This window comes from Galeopterus variegatus, unplaced genomic scaffold, assembly GCF_000696425.1.
Source record: "Galeopterus variegatus unplaced genomic scaffold, G_variegatus-3.0.2 Scaffold539, whole genome shotgun sequence".
Lineage (NCBI taxonomy): Eukaryota > Metazoa > Chordata > Mammalia > Dermoptera > Cynocephalidae > Galeopterus > Galeopterus variegatus.
In genome coordinates, this window is record NW_007726650.1 from 296,677 (window position 1) to 321,731 (window position 25,055).

Below are 25,055 nucleotides of genomic sequence, written 5' to 3' on the forward strand. Positions count from 1 at the left end.
TTTTAAGTAAAAGGAGACAAAAAATAATAATTAACTTTTCCAGTGAATTGCATGACAAATAAATATGAAGGTTACTAGGGTGGAATTCTAGTTACTTAGCCCTAGAGAAGATTTATCCCAAACTCAGCATCTCACTTACTCACTTTTTTCTTAAGACTTCACTGTCAATTCAACACATCTGCTTTCAACTATGGTTATTGTTTTACATTGTTCCTGTTTTCAGGGTAAATGTTGCCATGGCCCATTTTTTTTTTTTTTAACTATGGAAGATACATTTTTTCTTACATAGAAGTAGAGAACCAGAAAAGTTTGGGATATTTAGGCAGCTTATTTTGGAAAGGGTGGTATGTTTTTCTTAGATTAACTTTGGGGTAAAGTAAAGGGAAACTTCAGATTCATGTCCATTCAGAATTTTTTTTTTTAAAGGCCTCTATGGAGCTTTTATTTCTAGGTAGTCAAAAGTAGTATTGAATCTAGCATATTATTCCCTAAAGTATGTTCACTAGGAGAGTGTTTTCACTAGGAAAGTATTGCAAGACTCTCCATGAAAAAATTAGCTCAGGGTCAGATCCTAATTGTTCTCCAAACAGTTCCTTTGCTGGAAGTTTGAGAATCACCCAATACTTGTTTAAAGGATGAATTCTTGGGACCCAACCCAACCTACTGAATCAGTTTACAGGGTAAGGTTCAGCAATTTGTAAGGTAATTTTGATGTGCTGTCAGGCCTGAAATATCACAATTCATATTTGCAAATTTAAGGCCCTGAGAAGTCTTACTTTGTTTATTTTTGTTTATTCTGTATTTTTGATTTTCTGTTAATATCTGGTCATATATTATAGAACTAATGTTTCTTGAAACACACCTTGGGAGATGTTATTCTATCATGTACATAAAATTTGAATTACTTTTGCAGTAACCTAGGATTAGTTTTAAGGATACAAAAATGATCATATTTCTTTCTAGATCTTCAAATTTTTATTTCCTTCTTTCCTATACATACTTTGTTCACAATCTCCTTTATAAGTTTTGTATGGGTTAAGACATATATATTGTTAGATTCTGATGTGTTTCAGGACTACTCTTGCATATATTCTGAAGCAGTTGGTGCCTAAAACTTAGTCAATGAAATAAATGGTTCAAAAGAGTAGCCCTAGATTATTATCCTCTGAATTATTTCTGCAAATCATTACTCCAAAGTCCTATGAGGAAGGTGATTCAGGAGTTGCAGGAAGTGAAAAAACACAAAACTTAGAAGTTTGAATTGAACATAAACTCAGTATAAATGTATGATATAGAGTGACTGTTCCAAATGCCAATTCAACACTATGCTTCAGAGAATAGAGGCGCTAGAGTGAGACTACAAGCTCTTCTTCCCTATTTTGGCTTGATCACACTCTACTCAGACACCACACGTTAAGAGAAACACAGACAGCTCGGTGTCATTTGGAGTAGAATAACCAGACCAGTGAGTGAACTAGAAATCCTGTTTCATGAAGAGTGGCAAAGGGCCTGGGGAACTTCAGTTTGAAAAATATGTGACTTAAAAAGGCATTAATGCCTTCTCTATATATTTGAAGACCTCATGTAAAAAAAAATTAAATATATTCTGTGTGACTTCAGAGTTTGGAAATAAAAGGAAATGGGTGCAAATTGAACAGAAAAAGAAAATCACCTTCATACTAGAAAACTCCCAAATAGGATTGGCCACATTTGAAATATGTTCTAAGACGTTGGCTTTAAGGGGAAGTATAGCTGGCTTGGTGGGGATGTTTTCAAGAAAGTCAGGTATCCAAGCATGGTTACACTATGTAATCTTGAAATTACCATTGAAACTAGAACTTCTTATATCATTTGATTTTTAACACCAATGGTTATGGAGTGGAACAACTATATAGTACTCTAAATTAAATACTAGAATTGTGGACAAGAAGAGGTTGAGAAGTAGTAGAAACAAAAAGAGCCTCTCCTAAGCTATCTAATTAGTTGTCTTGCCTAACTAGCAGGAAAACCCTGAAGCCCACAGACCCATGTATGTACCACATTCAGCACTATCTCAGTGTTCTGTGAGGACATGATGGCTTCTACATTTAGTTTCAACAAGGTCCATGGTAGAATCTGGTTGATTCATGAGAGCCTGGATGAATTCTTCCTTCCCTTTCTTCCTTCCAACTCTTCCTTTTCTTGCAATTATTTGATAAAAACCTGTGTGGTCACCAAGGTGTAGGTATGGTTTCTAACCTCACAGTTTATAGCCATTTATCCCCCAAATAAGTTTCAAATATGTGATAAGAACACAAAATTCACTGTATATGGCTGCTGTCTTGAACTAGCTGGCCATCATTTGGGGAAAGAGGAATGAAGAGTCCTCATAAAGAAAGAAATATCACACAGGGCAAGTACTATGGGGCTATGAAAGAGCAAGGCTCTGAATTTCTCATAAAGCATCTAAGAAGACTTCTCAGCATTGTTGACAGATGAATGGGAGTTTATTAGGCAAATAAGATGGAAGAATATTCCAATCAAAGGAAACACCAAACACAAAGGCATGGAAGTAAATAATAATAGATCTTGTTTGTGGAGTGTTAAGATGTTTGATTTCATGGCTGCTTCGCATGCACAGGGGAGCACAGAAGAGATGAAGGTGCAGAAATTATATGAGCCATATTGTGACAGGCCTAGTGAGTCAAACCAGGAGGTGTGGACTCGATTCTCTAACCAGTGATGAGTCCATGGAGAAGGCTTTTATGGAGGAGAGAGACAAGAGAAGAGTTTGGTTTATTTCTGGAGTTATTACCAAAATACAATGTCTAGGAAGTCTTTGAGTCATGAGTGATGGCATGAAGAGACCATTTTAGAAATTGTTAAAACAGTCCAAGAGAAAGAAAGTGGAGCTCTTCTCTAAAATTGAGCTCTGCGGATGGAGTGACAGGTATGTAACTGAGATAAAATCCATGGTACATGATCTTTAATTTAAGGTGAAAGGCTGGAGGATGACAGGCTTTAATAATGACTACAGGTTTTCTAGATTGGTAACTAGCTGTCTGATGATCCTGTTATCTGAACAAAGTTGAAAGGGTTACTCTCTTAAAAATCCAAGTTGATATGTGGTGAGCAGTTGGAAACCTGGGTCTGATCCTCTAGAGTAGTATTGAAGCTGGGACTGAAGATAGGGCTTGGAATTCCTAATCACTGGTGTAAAGATGAATGACAGCTCAAATCAAGCAATGGGTTGCACACACATGGAAATGACATGGAGCAAGGGCCAGGGTGAGGCAACCCTGAGATATATCATCATTTAAGAGGCAAGTAGAAGATAAGAAAGGAGTAGACAGGAAGGAAGGAAGAAGAAAACACAGGATTTGATTTTGCTAGAGGAAGGAGTATTATTAATAACAAGGTAGCTGAGGATAAATCCTTTAATAGAACAAATATTGACGAAATGTCATAGGTTTTGACAATTGAAACAGTTGCAATCAAGTGTTTGGTGCAGAAGACAAGCCTAAAGAGTGATAAAAGGTAAAGGAGAAGAATCTGGATGTTCATGGTAAGGGAAGAGTGGGAGATGAGAAAGTACTGTGAGGAGAACATTGTGTTTTTCATATTTTGAGAGTATGTTTATATGTCTGAGGTTGACTGGGCCAAGCATTTTGTGCATGCTAGCAAATAGATGAAAAACTAACTCTATTGGCCAATTATATGCTCTTGAGCAATCAGCCTTTTTAAAATCAATATCTATGGTCATGTCTGTATTAAGAAATAATTGGTTTTCATTAGTATTAATGGCTAAATGCCATTTCATACTATGACTGTATTATAATTTAACCATTTTCCTGCTATTGGGTATTTTTATTATATCTAAAAATTTGCATTTCTAATGCAAATACCAACTGGTGTGTATGTATGTGTGTATTTTAATTAGAAAAACCTAGTCTGGATAGATTTTAGCTTAAATTTATTGAATTTTTACTATGTACTGTACTAAGTTTCAGGTATTGTCCTAAGCTTTCTTCTTATATAACCACTGAGTACTCCCAATATGTACCTATGAGATAGGTGCTCTGTATGATTATGTACATCTGAAAATTGAGTAAACTAAGACTTAGAAAACTTTAACCCAATCTCACACGTCTGTTTAGGTAACAACAGAATTTGAACCTAGAATGCTAATGATAGATTATAATACTTCTCAAGAAAGGATAAGGACATTTTAAAAGACAGTGGTAATAAGAGGAAAGAATTAAGACATTTGTAGTTGGAGGGAACATTATTAGGGAACTCATTGAATTTGGAAGGTCAAGTAGAGGTCAGTTCTGAATACCAGTGTGGGGTTCAGGAAATGTCTATGGCTTCACTGCACCAAGTGACAAGACTACCTGCTACCCATGCCCCCAATGATGTTTACTTGAAGTGCATATTAAGCACCCCTTGGTGTAGAGGGTTAGGGGGAAAAGGGGGAAGATGGACTTCTCAATTTTCAGCGCACCCATTTTGTGACTATGATATGTGTCTTTGCTGTGTACGTAAAATTACATATAATGTGTACATATAATTACATATAATTTCTCTTAGGAAAATTAAGAAAGTTTGGTGGGATTCCTTAAAATTTGACTGCTTTTCCACTGAGAGAGAAAAAATCCCTAAATTTAACGGTTGTTCTATCAATGTAAAATCAACGCTTGTCCAATCTAATGACCCAGTATCAGTGTATGTGGTCAGGGCCAAGGCCCAGGCAGTGTACTGTGTGACTCTGGGGCCACCATTCCCACAGCAGCTGCAGTACTGACTGTGACCAGTGTTACAGTCCCAGTGAATGTGTAGCTGTTTTGGTCATGAAGTTTAGAACGGAGGCATCTTCTGCAGGAGAGTTGAGAGTTCAAGGGATGTCAGCCTCCCAACTGCAAGACTGTGAGGTACATATACTGGACCTGAGTCGAGGCATTTTAGTTCATTATATTCTTCTTTTTTTTTTTTTTTTTTTTTTTTTTGTTTTTTTTCCGTGTCCGGCAACAGATCGCAACCCTCAGTGTTGCCCCCGTACCGGACCGGGGACCGGCAATGGGATTGCAAACCTCGGCGTTGCTCCTGCGCCTCGCTCAGCCAGTGAGCGGGAACCGGTCTGTATGTGGGATCCGAACCCTCCGGCGGGAGCGCCGCTGCACTTCCCAAGCGGCGCACTATCCAGTGCGCCACCGGGCCGGCCCCATTATATTCTTCTTTGACTATTATAAATTAGATGAGGAAAAGATAGGCAAAGGGTCAAGACTGGAAATTGTACATATTGTGTCAGGTGACGTAAAAATCCAAGAATTTTAGGAGGTCACTATGTACAATCTTTCCTAATATAGCTGCACTAAGCACAGACTTGGTTTCTGTTTTAAAAGTTCTTTTAGGGTGCTGCTGTTCCCACTTCATGATTTTCTTAATATAAAACAATATGAGTAGTGTATTTTTTTACTTTCCCAATTTAGGAACCAGATAGAATATTCATATTTTACCTTTTGGAAGTTAACAAAGCACAAAATAGTAACACATATCATCTTCATAACATAAAATTAACTACTGGAATGACTTTCCCTTAGGTACCATATTTATGAATAGAGTGCTTTAATTATTTTTATGCCCTTAGCAGAACAGTTTGTTTTTTTTCATTTTGTAAATAATGCTTGTAGAATTATTATATAAAGTTGCAATATTGTTTTTGCATACTCCATAGTAAGGCTGCTTTACTCACCTCATGGGTGTTAAAACAATCACATCAAACGGAGTACATGGGAAATTTTTAAGGTTTATCTTTGTATTCATTGTCAGCATAGTGCCTCGAAATATATATTTCATTACATTGTATAATACATGTCATTACTAATGACTGCCATGTACTTATAAAGTGATCGAAGGACAGTTTATCCATAACCCATTTTGGATCATAAAAGAAATAAAGTTTAGTGGGTTGGATGAATATAATCATAAGTACCTACATGTTTGTTCATAAATGTTATAGAAATGCATTTATTATTTAAACTAAGTCTTGGGAGAATAAAAAGAATATTCTGTAAGAAGTGTGCTAACTGGAGGTCATGGTAGAAGTGCAAATGGAGGTAATGGTGGAAGTGTGTCAATTTTGTGCTTGGCCATTTTGTATGAACCCTCCTGTATCTATGTCATTAGACCTTGCATTATTTCTGGCCATAGAGGAATTTTTGTGTTGTGCTTAGAACATTCAAGCCTCAAACTGAAGAAGTATAACCCATAGACAGTCCCTTTGAGGGAGACAAAAAAGAGCCTCCAAGAACATCCTAAGATTATAACACCTGAGGTTCTCTGGCTGAGAGCAGATCAGAAAAGTCTAGGTTACCCGATTGCCTGTCTTCCCCAGCATAATTAGGGAAATAATTATTTTTGCAAGGATTGGTTATTAGTAGAAGAGCTCTCTAATACAAGACACAGATATGGCCTCCTGTGATGATGACCTTAGCAGAATAGTTTTTATTAAGGTATATGTTTTCCAAAAATGGTGGAGAAGGGAGCTCAAAAGTAGCTATTTTGTATTTGTTAGGGAAAGTAATCAAAGATTTGTATGGATGGTATCATAGACCTCAGTGAACTGTCAGATTTCATTCATGTGGTTTTTCTTTCCCTCAGCACTTTCCACTGTGGAATACAGGATAGAGTCATGCCTCAAATAAAACAAGAGCCTGTGTTTTACAGAGGCTATTGTAGAACAGATTTAGGAGAAAATCAAGTCAATATTTATATTTAAATTTCTACATTTCTTTTGTTAATCACATTTTGAAGATTGGTTAAGGGCATATGCTGGAATTATGATTAGTTGGTCCATATACTATTTTGGTGCCTGCAGAGTTATTGTCAGACAAGCAAGAACATAGGTTCTCTACCAGAAATGTTTAAAAATCTGTGGTTGATGTAATAAGGAAAATAAAATAGTGTCTTATTTATATTTTCGTTCAAGTATTTCTAGCCACAGTACTGCTCCAGTCTCAGAAGCCCTGCCTATTGTTGAAGACTAAGCAGAAGACTCAATAGAGAAAACATACTAGACATACAGACAAAATGAACTACTTATAACAGTGTTGATGTGGGGGTAAAGAATGCCAACCCCGCTGTTACTGATATCTCCTTTAATCTCATTTAGCAAAAAAGGTTGATTAGACAATTCAAACATCTGCACAAAGGAAAATGAATATACGTAAAACAGCTCAGAAGCTGACCAATACAAAGATACAAATTATTACTGTATTAAGATGCTGCCTAGCCAAGTCAACATTCCTTTTACATTTGATGGTGGTGTTTTCAAATGATTTCTATGAAAGAGAGTGGTATCTTCAAGTCTGTTTTATATTTTATCAATGAGTTAATTTCACCCTCATTTATTTTATCTTAACTTGTAAGTATAAAAGAAATGATCATCTCTAGGAAGTTGCATCTTCTTATTCCTGATGGCTCTTGTTGGTAAAGTGGTATCCTGCTGGATATCAGCGCTAAAATAAAATAATTTCAAATAATAGAGGCATTACGAATTAATTCCTTTAGCTCTGATAGAGGAAGAAGAGAAAGGTGAGTGACCCTGTGGTCTCCCCATGATATACAATGGTAAGAAAATGTAAACCTAAATATAGAAAAAGAGAAAGTTAGTGAATGTATTTGCATATGCAAATTAGCTTAATTGATACTGCTTGCCTCTACAGGGATTTTTCATTACAAACTGGAGTGCTACATTGTTCAGCTCATATTGAGTAATTTAGTAACTAATGAGACCAGTTTGCACTAATTTGCATATGATAAATGAGCTTAATTGCAGTAAATAACTTGGAGGCATAATTACTTAATTTTCCTGTGTTGCACGGCTTTTAAGTTCACGTATGAACAACTCAAGATAATTTTGCATATTTAAATTAGTTGCTTTTAAATTTTCTTGAACAAAAAAAAGGAACACACCTTATCAATTGAGCTCTAAAACAATCGAAAGTAAGAATTGTATTTTATTTAAAAAGAAAAGAAAAGCAGAAATTTTTTAAGTCTGTTGTTCACCTCCCCATATCCTCACCTCAAATAAGATATCAGTATTGAAACTTAGGAAATACTTTTAATGTTTTAAGTTAATTCACAATTTCTGCTAGTAACTGACCTGGGTTTAACTGAAATATGTATATGAATGAATCATAACTTTTGAAATAGGTTTTATAAAAGAGATGTGATGTGTTCGTTATCTAATTTGGCAAACTAATATTGGAGTAGTCTGTTGGATCTCCCACCTGCAATGTGCATTTCATCCAGGTTGCTGGGCTTTAATGAAGTGAGCATCACTCTGACCCTAGCATTTATTTTCTATCTAGATTAATGTTTCATACTTACAGAATGGATTTCACTAGAGAATTTCAGTGTGGTTTGCCAAGAATTACCTCATTGGGCTTCATATTATCTCAGGAATGTATGTTTTATCAAAATCTCCATTCTCAAAATTGAAAAACTGAAACACACAGATGTTGATGGCAAACCATTATTTCATTATATTGTATTGCCTGAGAATTTCACTTTGGGGGAAATGTATAATTTATTATTCCAAATTAACTTATTAGGTCATATAAAATCATATTCGTGATTATGAGAAAATACCGTGTAGTTGTGAATGTTTAGAACCTGTCATTCAAAAAATAATTGCTGCTTTAACTCATTGTGTATAAAAACTGAAGGAGACATTAGGACTATTCATTTGCCATAATCTGGAGAAAAATAACTCACGAAACTTTTCTCTGAAAAGCCCAAATCTCACCAAATATAAGCTTCCTATGGCTTTCAGAGGTGGGCCAGAACATGTACTAATATTAGTACATTCAAAGTATAATATTTGAGTCCTTCATATAATAGGTAATCAGGAAATACCTGGTGAATAAAAGAATGAATGAATAAATCCAAGCAGTCACAGTTAACCTCAGTACCAGTGCTTCATCTCGCCTCTATGTTCCTAGCTCAGTTTTTATCCATATACTCTACACATGGGAGAGAGTATGGCAGATTCACTGATGCATGGATTTTGGCATCTGGTCAAATTTGAGTTCACATCTCAACTTGCTTATTTACGAACTCTGTTGACCTAGAATGGTTGCTTGCCCTCTCTAAGCCTCAGTTTCTTCATCTTCAAAATGGAGAAAACAGTAGCGGAAGTATTTCTGGCAGGCATGTTGTGAGGACTGAACAAGATAGTGTAGTTAAAAGTGCTTAATACAGAACCTGGTATATGGAATGTGTTTGAGAAACATCTGCCAGTATGTGTGTCTATATGTTGGGTAGGCCAGAATAATGTGCAGGTTTTAAAGAAAAAATATTAATGTTTACGAGGAGCAGTATCAATAAAATCCTCTCAGGTTAAAAGAAGGACAAATCATTTTCAGTGAATACAACATAAATCGTTTGTTCATGGTTTTTATGTTTGATAGCGTATATTATTTCAGAGTAAAAAAATTTAGAATTTGGCAATAACAATGTATTTTTACCTTGAAATTAAAATCTTTCTCTTAAAAACCAAAGGGGTTGTCGGAATACTCTCATTAGCAACTTAGAAGCCACTAGAAAAAGTAGAGTTTGCAAAGGAACTGCAGAATCAAAGTTTCCTTTAGGCTGAAGTATGATGTGCCATTATTCTTTTTATCAATCTGTAAGCCTACTCTACTTGCTTAGAAAAATAGGAATAAACACCAAATTAGAAAATCAGAAGAGCTAGAAGGTAGAATTAGTCATTGTCCATTGCCATAAATTTTGTTGGCATAAAATGCACATATGATTCTCCTCATGCATGTTACACAAAACCAATCACCTGCCATGCCAAAAGGGGCACCTTTTCACATTAAGATTAGAAGGGAGAAATTCTCAGAAGGATTTTCCTGATGGTATTTGGCAGATACATATATTCCTCTGAGTTTTTATGTATTCTTTTAACTTTGATTTGCAGAGTAAACGTATGTCGTCATTCACTGAGAAATATTGTAAGAGGTGTGGGTGAGGAGAGGGGTTTGAGGTAATTTATTTTGGAGGAAAGCCATGGTATTTGGCCACTTGATTGAAACTGGTGCTCATAGTAAGTGGGAACTTTTTAGTTGCAAAATTAATTACCTCAGGTGGCCAAGACCTAGGAAAATAAGACAATAAATTTAAAAATACTAAGCTTCAATTCAGTAGGTATTTACTGGGTGCCTAATTTTCATCATACACTGGAGAAAATATTGGGAAACAAAAACATGGTTTTGCCTCTCTGCATTACCACTTTAAGTAGAGAAGACCCATCAGAAAGCAGACCAACACAGTTCAATGTAACATAGACTAGTGACTTTTGAGTCAGTTGTACTGGATTTGAATCTGTGCTCTTAGTTATGTGGACTTAGACAATTTATTTAAACTCTAAATTTCTGCATTTCCTCAACCCAAAATAGGGATGGTAGCAATTCGTACCTCATAGAGTGCTGTGAGAATTAGATGAGATACTATACATAGCATTAGATGAGATACTACACATAGTATTAGATGAGATACTTCACACAGCTCAGAGAGTGCTCAACAACAGTTGGCTGTGACAGAGGCTGAACCCTAGAAGCAATAGGAGGGAATCAGATCACCCCACCTGGGGCCAGTCAACAAGCACTTCCTGTGGCCACAAATTTATGTGGTTTATATCCTTCACCCACCACACACACACGTGTGCACACACACATCCCTTTTAGGTTTGGTGTCCACGTGGATCCCGTGGGAGTAGTTTGAAGGCCCTAGCCTCATTATGACTCATGTCTTCTCTTAGAATGGTCACATGGGGGAGAGGGAAAAAAAAAGAAATGGTCATATATGGTAGACATTGGGAGAGAAAAAAAAAGGTGCAGTATTATTGTGATCAGGCGTATTTTGTTTGGGGCATGGTGATATGAAGCTTGTTTGCAAAGTTTGGGAACATATCTGTAATTCTTTCTCAGGCACTAAGGGTGGCCAGATTATTTGGTGATTAATGTGGAACAGAAGATAATTATATTATTAATTTTAAAAGTAGACAGAGGTTCTAGAAAATCATGAGGTTATGTATCAAATATGAATATGAATAACTTTCTTATTGTGAAGGTATTTATTCTTCTGTGATAATGTATATAGATATCTACAAATATGTGCCATCATATGGTATTCTTCTTGGCTTTGGAATAGTCCTTGGTGTAGTAGACATCATATTCTCATTACCAGCATCAGCTAGGAATGACATGGAATAAGGTGACACCAGCTGACTCTCATTATCATGGACCCAAAACTCAGTCAATATGGCCAGGGCTGTTTTCCCATCTCAGTCTCCTGAACTTTACAAGCCTTTTGGACTCATTTGGGTTTGAGGAAAGATGAGTGCAGGGGGGAAGGGGATTAATGTGCATTTTCTCTCAAACTAAGCTGATCATAGACACCTGTGAAGATCCTGGAACAGTAATAGTAGGCAAAAATACTTGGGGAAAGTGGCTTAGAAGAATCAAATCAGAATTATTTTCAGATATTAAAAAATAATCTCTAAATACAGTATGAGCCAAATTGAACACAGATATGAACTCTGTAGTCTACTTCCCTTTTTTTTTTTTTTGTCTTTTTTTTTTTCCGTGTCTGGCAACCCTCAGTGTTGCCCCCGTACCGGACCGGGACCGGCAATGGGATCGCAACCCTCGGTGTTGCCCCCGCGCCTCGCTCAGCCAGTGAGCGGGAACCGGTCTGTATGTGGGATCCGAACCCTCGACGGGAGTGCCGCCGCGCTTCCCAAGCGGCGCACTAGCGCAGTGCGCCACCGGGCCGGCCCCTACTTCACTTTTTGCAAGCAGATTGTTACAGAAGAACCTTCCATAAGTACTTGTCCCTCAGTGTGTGTGTGTGTGTGTGATCAAATATCTCTTTTTTTAACTGCACAAAGTGAAGGGGAAAAAAACACTGAAAGTAAAAAAAAAAAAAAAAAACAGACAAGTAAAAAGCAGAAAATAAAAATGAAGTACTTGGCTTTTTGTAAGTCAGCCAAAATGGAATTGCAATTCTTGTCTCTTGAAAACAGTTGGGGAAGGAACAGCTGATTTCGAGAGGGGGCCTTCCTCATGGCTAATGCATGTTTGCAAATGGTTTTCTACTTCTGAGCCTGACCTGGGGAATAGTGTACCCATTAAAGACCATAGAAAACCAAGACATGCAGGCACCAGCCATAAGCAAGTTACTTTAGGGATCCTGCTGGAGGTAAGGTTGCTGCAGGGCTTGTTGCTAGGCTCCATCCTTTCTGCACAGCAGGCACAACTGCAGGACGGTCCAGAAGATAGGTCAGATGTTTCCAGTCACCCATTCTCCAAATGTTTTTATTACTCTCTGCTAGCTCCTTGTGAATATCACTTCACAGACACTTGCCCACTCAGGATCTGACGATTTATGATTGCAAGGTAAGGAATCCATCGGACAGTGCTACTTTGTGACAACACAATAGAACTCTGCCTAAGAAAAGAAAAAGTCCCGCCATTTTGCTTTACCTCTGTTGGGAAAAATAAACATTTGGGGTAATTAGTGAAATTATTAGAAACATTTGTTCTGGATGAATAAAATGTGTAACTAATGGTTGAATTGCCCACAGAGGGGGACCTAGTCAAATTCTCATGAGGCCAGATCAGTGCTGCAGGAATTGTCAGGTTGGAGCAGCTCTTTCCTTCATTTCTAAAGATACAGAAAATGCAGGTGACCCTTTAGGCCACTGGAAAAATGTCCTCTAAAGTAATCTACTCTTATACTTCATTTTAGGGTGATGCAATGTTTTAGTAAATTTCATCTGGTGTAGAGATTAGACCAAGGGTAGAATTAACCTAAAGAAACAGAAAATTCTTTTTTTTTTTTTTTTTGTAAGTGGGAAGTCTGTGAGTTCTACATAAATACAAAGGCAAATGATAATATCAATGACTATTTTAATTGCATCTTTAATCCATAAGGATAGTTCAATGACATTTTAAATTATACTTTTAGAATTGTAGTCACATAGGAGATAAAACTCAGTAACTATTTAATAATGCATAGTGAGATCAACTGTATCCTCTCTTGAGATCACATTTAGGTGGACTGAATGTAAAAGCCCGATCCAGAATTTAGACAGACTTTAATCTTCTGGAAGACACTGTTGGGTCTTTCTAAATGTAAAGTACCCAGGCCTGGTCCTTGGAGTTAGTACCTATTCTCTCTGCTGGATGATTAGTTTCACTGGATTCTCAGCTAAGCTATATTATGTTTTACTAGGAAGTGGACTGTTGTAGATCAAATTATTCTCAGTACTGGAAAGTTACTAATCAGTTAGAGGAATTTATGTGACTGATTGGTAACTAATTGCTGTCATTTAACTTGACTTTACCTGGAGACTACAATATAGTTATGTTGTTTTGCTTGGGGAAAAGACAGTAAAGTGACTTGCTTAAGGTCCCGCAGCTGTTAGTAACTGGCACAGCTGAGATTCGTGTCCTGAGGTAGAAGTGAGAGCAACAGAAAAGCAACTATAAGGGAAATATTAGGTATTAAATTACTTTACAATGGAAGTTTTTCAAGTGACATACTTTAAGCTATGGTTTGAATGGAAACTAGAGGACATGCACTTTTGTTTAATAAAGAAATATTTGCCCTGAGCAGAAGACAACATTTTAAAGCTTGTCATTTCCTTCCTGGAAAAGTATTTGAGGAAAATGACATGGCTCAGCCCTGTCTGCTGACCATTTTGTTGTCTCCTGCTGAGACTTGCCATTTCCATAGCCAGTGGGCTGTACTGAATCAGACAGAAGCAATAGGTCATTAACAGAAATGGAGACTTGGGGCAGCCTGCAGAGACTGAAAGAGGGGGAAGATCATTTGGGCCCACATCAGCAAAGCTGCACTTAATAGAATCTCATTCAACTATGTTTGGGGAGCTTAGCCTGATTTTCAGAGAAACTTAAGCAGCTTTAAAAAGTACAAAGTAGTTTTTCCTGCAAACAGTGTCGTGCCTAAAGTGAAATTATAGATGGATACTCTTTTATACGTACTGCATTTTCTCCTGTTGAAAAATAACAGCTTATGTAATAATGAATATGCTAATTTTTTAAAAAAGGAAAAGAACAGCTTAAAATTCATTTAGTTAAAAAAAATCCAGGTTTTATTTTTCTACTGATACCTGCATTAACCTTGAGATCTTTAACTCATAGCATTAATCCAAAAAGAGATTATATTAATTATTTCCATCAGTATCTAAATTATTAGATTATGTTTCCATGCTCCTTGGAGAATTTTCAGGATTATTGTAATTGGAAAGTGGGGTTGGAAGAACAAGTTTTGTCACTGAAAACTCTGCCCATTATTTTTAGCTTTGATGAGGTTATTCATCTCAGAAAATATGTATTACCAGCCTCTTAGCTGGGGTGAGAAAAATACAGACCCTGTATATTAATATAAAATAAGCATTCATAGTTTACTATATGTAAGGGTCACCAAATGCAGTTTGGGGGAACATATAGATGTTGTTCTGTTTTTCAAAAAAATTTGTAATGAATTTTTGTGTCCTAATCTGGAGTGAAAGGTGCAGGTGTGGAGATAGGACCTAAAATTCCAGTGATAGCATTTACAATAGAGTAAAATTGAAGAAATAGAATACCACTTTCATGTTATTCTATTACTCATGTATTTAAAATTTCCCCATTTAGATATACATGAATGTGCCCATGTGTATGTTTTGGAGAAAAATTCCAAAATGGTCACATACGTGTCTTAGGTCTTGCACTAGATGATAAGCAACAGAGATCCTGTTTTGTTTGCCTTTGTGTCTTCCACAGTGTCGTGCTCTTAGTAGATGCTCAATACGTTCATAGAATTGACTTGAATTTGTGTAGAAAATGCATGCGACTTCTAACAGATTGATCATTAATTGTCTCTTTTGTTTTGAGCAGCATTGTTGAAAAGTCAGTGATACTAAATGATTCCAAGGTGTATTATCACTTGAAGAAGACATTTACATGCTGGCTTCTAGTAGGGTTAGTGCATTATGTACCCAAGTCCCCATGCAACAATGTGAGAATGTCCTTCTCAGCCAAGAGGTCATTAAAGAAAACACAATTCCATCATAATGTCATTTTCCCCTTAATCTTTTGATTACTTACATTTGGTTTGGTACTAATTATGAATACCTTTAATTGCTTTATCGCAATGATGATTAATTGTGCCCAAGTCAAACCCCTTTGAAAGAGAGAACAATTCCTTCTGAAGGCTTTGCATCAATGCACTTAGGAAGAATATTAAACGAAGGAATAAAGGTTTCCCACTCTCCAGAAGGCTGGTCAGCCTCTCACATTTCTAGTGAACATCTTCCTAAAAATCCCAGGAGTGATTGTCATTTTTTGGTTTTTCAGAACTGGAAAAACTCAACACTGTAACCATTTATTTTCCCAGGATTTTATTATCTGCTGCTTTATTTACATGAGTCATTCTACCAGAAGACAATATTGGAAATAAAATACATACCAGCTGTTTTCTAGAGTATAAAAAAATTTTAAAATTAAAGAAAATAAACTTTGAGATCCACACAATATCCCTGAAGGAGTACATGGTTGTTTTTGCCTTCATTGTTTTCCATTTATGTGTGTAAAATAGGTATGATTAAAATTTTTGATGTTTTATAAATTACAAAGTTTAAAACACCAATTATAAATGATTTCTTGCCAAAAGGCTTGGTAGCAATCAGCTTCATTTTAAGCAATATTTAATAGCTGATAAATGTGGTTCAATTTAATTTTTAAATGAAGGCAGTGACCTTAGGATATAAAAGAAATAAAACCTTGAGATTATATATTTTAATTCTGTATTTTAATTCAAATTCTAAATAGACATTGTGAGATTTTAATATTATTTTGGGATTAAATCATTTTAGAGCACACAGTATTATTTTAATATATATGTGTGGTTTTGAAACAATACCATTGTATTACCTTTATTTAAATCTTACATCTATTTTATTTTCTTCTCAGAAATAACAGTTTATGTGTCACAGCGACATATATTACCCAGGAATCTAATTGATGGAGTTCATATCAGTCACGCAAAGCTCATTCTACCAGTTCTTTCCCATTGAGGCATGGGCCACACATTGGGGATCAGGATGGAGAGACTATTCATCCTTTGAATAGGGGATAGGTTTGGTCTGGGGAAACAGAGAGTCTTTGCTTTGGGAAAGCTGGCACAGATGAGCAGGAGGACACGTCATTGTCAATTTATTATCAAGCAACCCTTTTTCCCTTGAGGAAGGCTTTAGCATTTTTAATCTGTGATGATTCACACTTGCTGAGCATCTTTTTTTCTCATTTTGTTGCTCCAAATTGGAAGGACAAGTTCATCCAGTGGCTCATTTGCAAAGGAGCAAGTGAAGAGAGGTGATACATAGATGACCACCCTCCCTGGCCTTTTTTCAGGGTAGGTGCCTGTGACACACAGCTGTTGCAATGCTGTGGGGAAACTGCCACAGAATCAGAGAAACATGTATTGTCTGCCATAGTGCATTTTCTTTTCATGCTAATCTTCCCTGTTGGAAACTTGATGCATATAAATACAAGATTGCCCCTATCTGTTTTAGACACTGCACCCTATGTTTCTATTCAATAGAGTTAATTTTTTTTTTAAAAAAGAAAACTTTAATAATTAAGAATTGAAGAAAGAGCACCAATATTTTTAAAGTTTCCCTTGATAGATTTTGGTACCAAAAACTGATGAAACAGGTAAGTTCCTGGAGTGCTGCAGTGTAAGATGATTAACTGACTGTTTTCAAACACATTGAAGTCTAGGCAGTGCAGATGAACACAACAGGGTGGCAGCAGACTGATCCCCAGCAGCGAAACAATCAGGTCTAGCAGAAAGTTCAGCTGTGGGTCCAAGAAAGAAAAGCTGACATCCAGATGCCAGTGCTTTGGAAATCTTATCTGGAGTTGCACATATGGGTCCTGCATCTGCTCAGGTTATGCCACCAGTCAGCGTCCAAATTGACGCAGCTACCATGGCATGAATAGACAGAGGCACGGCTGTATGTCTGGGTCTTTCTGCTAAGACACCTGTCAAAATCAGCAATGTTGGCCTCATGAAAGCTAATTTTCAGAGGACCAATCTGGGCACTTTGGTAGGTTTTGAGTACCCACAATGGCTCATTTTTGAATGTCCATTAGCAGGAGGGAGGTTGTGGTGGTGAAGAATATATATGCACAGATAAATGTATGTGCACATGAGCACATCTGAAATGGTGCTTTTTTTTTTTTTTGGCCTAGGCAATAGTGCTCAGGGAAAGTTAGGACCAAATGATTTGGGACAATGATTTAGGTTAGTGCATAATAAATAAACTTTTTAAAGTTTATTAATTTTTTTTATATTCTATGATGTTGTGGAGCAGTTGCACAGGAGGGAGAGAGGGGAAGAGGGAAAGAAATAGGGTGGGAGGAGGAAGGAAGAGACATGGGGTTAAGGCCTGTGGCACCCCCCTCATTCCTGCAGGGGAGACCAGGGGACTGTCAGTGGTGTCTTGGTCATTGCTGGGCTGGGTGCAGATGCCAGTGGGGTGTGGCTGAAGCCCTTGTCCCCCAACTGCCCCAACTGGGGAGCCCGTGGCACTTCTTGCAGTGGCTCAGTTGACACTGGGCTGATTACAGGTGTCAGCGGGCATGGCTGAGGCCTGAGTCCCACCACCACCCCAGCTCGGGAGAACCCAGGGAGCTTCCTGTGGTGGCTTGGTGGTTGTTGCTGAGCTGGTTGCGGGTGTGAGTGGCATGGCTGAGGCTCCCAGCCCTTCCTCCTCCCTGGCTTGGAAGCTCAGGAGAATTTCTGTCCTTCTAGGTGTTATAGGTGTTCTTTGGTGGAATGAGACCTTTACTGGTTAATATCAAACTTTGTCTCTGGTCTGTGGGTATTTTGTTTTTTCTTCCAGTTCTGTGTTGGATTATTTGTTGTTCCTACCACTTAAACTCTGCACTGGAATTAATTTGTTGTCCTTTGCTTATTTCTAAAATGGGGGAACTTCCTGTGGGGACCAGCACTTAAGCTCTGTGGTTGAGCTAAATTGTTGTTTTGCTGCTGATTCCCTGGGGAAGGCTTTTTGTGCAGCTCAGGTTTTAATGGTTGACTTTTTAGATAATTCTGGTCTCGTGAGATCTGGTGCATCTGGGTTGTGGAGAAACTCTGGTCTGGGCCTGAGTCTCTTCAGCAAACTGCACCCCCTGCAGTTCTGTATTCCTGACTAGTCTCCACGGAGTGGTCTTGTGCTGATCGGGGTACAGATCAGCTGTCCTTGCTGTGTCCCAGTGTTCTCCTGGTGGGCCCATCTCCCCCACCTCCCATGCTCCAAACACTTCCCATGGGACAGGCCATGTGCCAGTCCCTTGCAATGATTCACTGGCCTCTGAGTGGCTCCTTTTTTTCAGTTGTTGTGGCTCCTTGCTCCTATGTGGGTCCACGGGAACCATATTAGTTAGTGTTCTTGCTGGCCTGGGGGTCAACAAGGCTCTCTTCTCCCCTGCCACCTCCAAGCGACTTCATCTGAAGGGCACAGCTGCAGCTTTTGCCAGCTCCTGCTCTGTGTGCTCAGCAGCTCCAGCCTGGACGTGGCTGGGATTTGAAATGGAATGGTCCTTTCTTTCTCTCATCATGCCTTCTCCTGCCTTCATGCACTCTGTAGGTCTCTCCTCCTCTTCCCCTGAGCTCTAGTAGCCCCAGCCTGGGTGTTGTTGCTTTTTTATAGTTATAAGTTGGTTGATTTGTGAAAGAAAATGATGCTGGTGACCATCTATTCCACCATTTTGACTGGAAGGATCTAAACTATATATATTGGTAAATAAACTCTTGATGTTCTTCTGGGTGTTGTTGCTTTTTTATAGTTATAAGTTGGTTGATTTGTGAAAGAAAATGATGCTGGTGACCATCTATTCCACCATTTTGACTGGAAGGATCTAAACTATATATATTGGTAAATAAACTCTTGATGTTCTTATTCTATCATAGAAATTTGGCCAACAAATCTAATAGTGATAATGAATGGTTTTCTCCCGATTTACATGAAAAAAAAAACGAGGCTCAAGTCCGTAAACCATAAGTATTTGCCTTTCAGGAAGTACTTTTCTTATTTCATCATATTGGCCCCAGTAGGAAACTGAATGGTTCCACATGAATAATTCACTTTTTCACCTATTTTATTTCCCAGAATCCTTTTTAAAAAGAGAAAAGAGTAGGTTTATTTCTTGTTACTATCTCAAGTTAGTATCTTGAACAGTGACAACCAATTGGCAAATATATGTATTGGGGTCCAATTTTTATACCTACTTTCAAATTCAGCCATTTGTCTATGTAATCTTCTATCTTTATTGAAATCATCAATTCCTGATGGATAACAGGTTAGGTATAGGAGAGAAGAATGACTTGTGATGATTGTTCTTTTTTATCAGCAAGTTTGGAGACTTTTGTTAAGTTGCTATGTTTCTTCTATTTTGTTATTATGGTAATTTTCTAGTTAGAAAAATATTCACTAAACTTTAAACATTGTCTTGGAAGTTCACAGATTTTGCAAGATAACACTTAACAGTGATTGACATTAACGTGAATCAGATAGGCATCCTTAATGCTGTTCATAACTATGTATTCCTACTAGATAATCTAGCATAAAAAGTATGCACTCTTAGCATGAGTGACAATTCAAGGTCATTATTAAATGTTTTCTTTCAGTATTGGGTGTGGCCAAGGCTGTGTATTCCTGTTAACCTAAAGTGTACTTGATCTTAGTGTTGAGGCATTTACATTGAAATGAAGGGACCAACATAGAACCAGGACTGCAAATCACTTGCCTCCCAAGCTAGGACAGGGGCCTTGGCTTTATTATTTTGACTTTGATATAACCCAGAGTTTTACACATATTTATACATCTTTTGTACCTAGAGTTTAGTCTATCCAACATTAGATGAGTAATGATAATTTTAAGTGACCTCAGGATTGTATGATTAGGAATATCCTTCCTCTGAGGGGGATGGGTGACCAAGCTTCCACAAAGGCAGCTTGGGTATTTGAAGTTGGATGTTTGGGGTAGTACTAGGCCCTAGCAAAGAAAAATGTATCCTTTCTTTCAACTCCACATTCCATTCTGGCTAAATTCATCAGCCTGGAGTTTACCATGGAGAATCTCTGTGCTACTTTCCAGACACAGTATTCAGTTATTTATTTTTCTGGCCTTAATACCTGTTGCTTGGTGGAAAGATTTTTCCAGTATATCACATGCATTGCGAAGACTATCAAAGCAGGTCCTTGTCTTTATTCAGTCAGATATCAGTTTAACAATCTGGGGGCTGCCTGCACTTTTTCCTAAGTCCTACAGAGGAGAAGGAGAAGAGGGGGAGAGCTGTGGATAAGGGACAATGCCAGGGTAGAGACACCCAGTCTCCAGAGTTAAGGTTGGAATGGTGGGTCCTGTATCACAAGGGCCTCTCAGTGAGATGACAGTTTGTTCATTACTCCCTAAATTGAATACTAATCTATCAGATATGCATTTATGTAATTATTTAATGAGTCCTGGACTCTAATCAGATGCTACAAATACCAAGAAATAGTCATAGGCCTTGTACTTCAGTCAGGTAGATAATAGAAATAGATAATTGTGATAAAGTCTACTAGGAACAAAACTGAAGTCATGGAAGTCTCAAAAAGTGAAAGAAGCTTCTAAGACTTAGGATCAGAGGAGGTGCCACAGGCGTTATGACCTTGAACATGATCTTCATGGGTGAGTGTGGTTTTACCAAGGGGAGAAGATAGAAAGACATCCCAGATGGAGTAAATGGCATGATCAGATGCTCAGGGTTTTGCAAAGATACAGAAAGTGGTCCTATGTGGATACAGTATGTGGGCTAAAGAAAAGTTGGCATTAGCATCCTGTTCATTTTGATTCAAAAAGCATTTAGTGAGTGCTTATTCTGTGCCAGCACAGAGCTGGGCTCTGCGGATATTAATGAGTAAGACATTCCCTGCCTTCAAGGAGCACACAAGATTGTAGGGGACACACACATAGTGATTTCAGCATGGTGAGCATTAAAGGGGCAGGACATGAGTCTAGAGAGAATGACAGGTTGAGACCAAATGTGTTTAGGCTTTGGTCTTTACCCCCAAGGCAGCGGGTACCCATGAAAAAATTTTAATTTGGAGGTGTGATTGGGATCTCTGTGGGAGGTGAATGGGGAAGAAAAAAGAACATGCAGGCAGGAGGAACCCCAGGCAGTAGTTGAGATAGTCGTGGGAAAGATGATGAAGCTTGAGATCACAATGGAGAAGGAGCTGAGAGGTGTTTCAGAAAAAAAAAATTTTTAAAGGACCTTATTATTCCTCTTTACAGATTGGGAAACTAAGGCTTAGAAGAGGTAAAGTGTTTGTTCAAATTCGTAGAGTAGTATATGGTAGACCTGGAATATGAACCTGGAGAACCTGTTATAGAGACTGTGCTCCATGGCAGTGGTTAAGAGAATGGGCTCTTCAGTTTTAAATGGCAGATTTTCATTTTTATATCAGTCCTGTTTATAGGACTGATATGTGAACTAAATAATGTAACCCATGTAAAGCCCCTTGCAATGTGCCTGGCAAATAATAGGGCTTCATACCTGATAGCTTTATTATTGTGTTCATCATTATCATTATTGTAACACTTTGTCCCTCGTCCCACCTTTATGTGACGTGCCACCTCTAGTTATGCTGTAGCCTCATAAGCTTCACAGAGCTAATGAAATGCACATTTCCTGCAAAAGGCACTGTGGGTATGCTAAAAAGACAGATATTTGGTATTGTTTAAGATATATAACATATTCTTGGCAAGACTTTGTCAGTAGGTAAATAATAATAGCACTTTAAAACAAGTAAGCGATCATTATTAAATCATTAGGAATATAAAATGTTAGTCACTTAGAACAATTATGGTGAAAATATTCTATCATAAATACTTTGCTTTAGAAATTATATATGTTTCCTTTAAGGTGTTTTTAATAATAACAAAGTCATTTTCTCTTAGGATCCCTTTGAAACCAGTTTTACCATGGGGAAAACAGAAATTGCTGCAGGAATGCAATCAGGATAACATACTGGCCTTCCTAATCACCCCTCAAATATTTACATTATTAGAAATGGAATTGCATATTAAGTTTTATGCTCAGCCTCTAAAGAATTAGACACCTAGGTTCTATCGTTTTCAAGTATAGTCATTTACAAAGTGACCCTAATGCAGCTTTCATGACTTACAGAGCTTGAGTGAGTCTAGCAGGGGCTGCTGCTTGGGGTTGAAGCCACGATCTTAATTTTATCGAATAAATTTTAGTACAACATTAATGTGAAACAAAGAGGTTAAATTTATCTTGATTGTTCTTCATCTTGGAAAAAATAAGCTTAGTGTTTATTTTTCATTTAATTTTACAGCTAAGATGTTATTAATTCTCTCATAAATTATAGCAATTTTTAATTTTTTTTGTAAACCAAACAAATAATTTTTTGAGTGAAGCATGTTGTTTTCTCTCTTTATATGTATTCATACTAAGTGCTGGTAAAATTCCATTATGTTTTGACTTGAACATTAAATATTACCTTGAATATATACTTCCCAGCAGTCGCATTCTGATAGTGACATATTGTACTGTTTGAAGGGTGTCATATGGTCATCTGTCAGCTGAATGTTGTTCCATGGAAAGAATTTTATTCTTCAGATGTCATCTAGAATGCCTCATGTTAAAGAAAGAGAAATACAACAATATTCACAGAATCTGGCTGTGAGGAAATTAGAGATGGGTAGTATTGAACTAAGGATAGTGGAGAGAGATTAATCCATTGAGAATATAATCACTGTGTAAGAAAGATGAAAATTGTTATATTTTGAGTATTTTCTATTCAAAATGATTATATTTTATAGTGGAAAAGAGAATACTTCCTTTCAGGGCTTTTGGTACCTGTTTCTCCTTGTCTTTTGTCATGCAGACAAGGATGAAAACAGGATTCCTGGTAGTAATAGGGTAGAAAGAATGCTGCCTCCCTACTAAAGACAACAATCTGAGAAAAAAGTAGCAGACTATGGTTTACTATATCAGGGGTTAGAGTGATAGAAAAGAAGAATGTGTTCTTGCTTCAGAATAATTTAGCAGTCAATATTTCTATCAGCTCTATTTCTTTCAGCAGGAATTAAGATGCTGGCCCTTATCCAAAGACACCTCATCCCCCTATTACATTATAGATCTGATCCAGCCATGGCTGCTTCTGTAAAGAGAGATGAGGGCAGGTCTAATAGCCAATTTGTAGGGCGTACTGCACCAAGTATGTAGACGATGGATGTCACCCCTCTAAATGCATTTTCCTTCTCTTTAATCTTTGCCTAGAATATACCTAGAATTTTGTGGAAGCTACTCTGTTCCCGTCTTTAAAATGTGAGGGAAACTATGCATCTGTATTTGTATGTCACAATGCATTTTTAGGATCTATAATCTATACTTAAGGAGGGTGACACCTGTTTATCTTTTATTTTATCACTTTGTCTCATTCTTGAACTGTCTTAAAATAACTGCATCATGCCATCTTTTGCAATTTAATTAAAAACTTTAGTTCTATTCCCTAAAAGTAAAATAAAATAAAATGGCACTCCCTATGTCCTGTACTTTATTTTTACAACTGTGCACCTTGGAACATAAACAGATTCTGTTCTTCAGCTATTCCAACCACTTATATTATGTATCCCTTTGAACTACTTAATGTCCATCAAGGTCACAAAAAGGGAAATGCTAAGCTACAGAAGTCTAAAACACTGTAATAACAAAGCAAATAATCAAATATTAAGAGATAAGAGTTGGCATTTAAGCAGAGGAAAAGATATGTTCTTTGGCCCATGTCTTAATTCACTACCAACATTATTAATTTTAAATTTCATTCAGGTTCATTGTATCTCAGAGGTTCTTTTAATTTTTTATTGAAAGAGAGGGGGAGAGAGAGATTAAGAGGGAGATTGAGAAAGGGAAGGGTAAGTGACAGAGAAAAGGAGAGAAAGTGTTTTTTTTTTCAGGGCTGAGAAGACATTGTCTTGAAGTGTTTATGGTCAGAAATAGAAAAAGCACAAAGTGAGGCCAATGGTAATAACCTTGAGGTTATTACCTACAGTTATCCTATGGGATGCCACATTATTCTTGGCTTCTCCAGAACTTCAGAGAAATATTCACCCTTGGGTATATTGATGGCAACAGAAGGTCTTGGATCAAATTCCCAGATATTATTTCAAACAACCACAATTTTAAAATTGCTAATGGTATTCCAGATGAATAAGAGAATAGTTGTATTGATGAAGATAATCTCTTTAATAACATTTTGTAATGAATCAGCAACTGAAACATTTCTAGAGCTGAATTTTCAGATTATGGTTAACATTTTTAGCTTAAAGAATAGTTTGCATAACTAAAATTCTTATAAAATAATATATTTTTTGTGAAACTTAGCTTGATTATTAGAATAGAGGGATTATCTCATTAATTAAAGGACATGTGAGTGATAATTCCTCTTGTCACTTTATATAGAAAAAGTAGCTCATTTGCCCTGCTCTTAAAATGACCCATGGATTATGACATGTATTTATTAAACAAAAATAAACTAGAAGGAAAAGGAAGGAAATAATATTTATTGAGCATTAATCAGATGCAATGTAACTGAGTCCTTTATATTCACAACTTCTCAGTGAAGTAGCTTTTAGCATTTCCGTTTTATGGATGAATAAAAAGCTCAAGTTTGGGGCTGGCCCAGTGGCGCACTGCTACAGTGCGCCGCTTGGGAGCGCGGCGGCGCTCCCGCCGAGGGTTCGGATCCCACATACAGACCGGTTCCCGCTCACTGGCTGAGCGAGGTGCGGGCGTGACACCGAGGGTTGCAATCCCGTTGCCGGTCCCGGTCCGGTATGGGCATGACACTGAGGGTTGCGATCCGTTGCCAGACACGAAAAAAGACAAAAAGGAAAAAAAAAAAAAAAAAAAAAAAAAACC

The 25,055-nt window shown here is 37.3% G+C and overlaps 1 protein-coding gene across 1 annotated transcript in view; it reads left to right on the forward strand.

Moving 5' to 3' along the window:
- The window catches only part of LOC103588245 (neuronal PAS domain-containing protein 3-like), a gene marked incomplete at its 3' end in the record, with an annotated part of 508,069 nt that overhangs the window by 181,368 nt on the left and 301,646 nt on the right, over positions 1-25,055 (forward strand). The window lies entirely within an intron of this gene.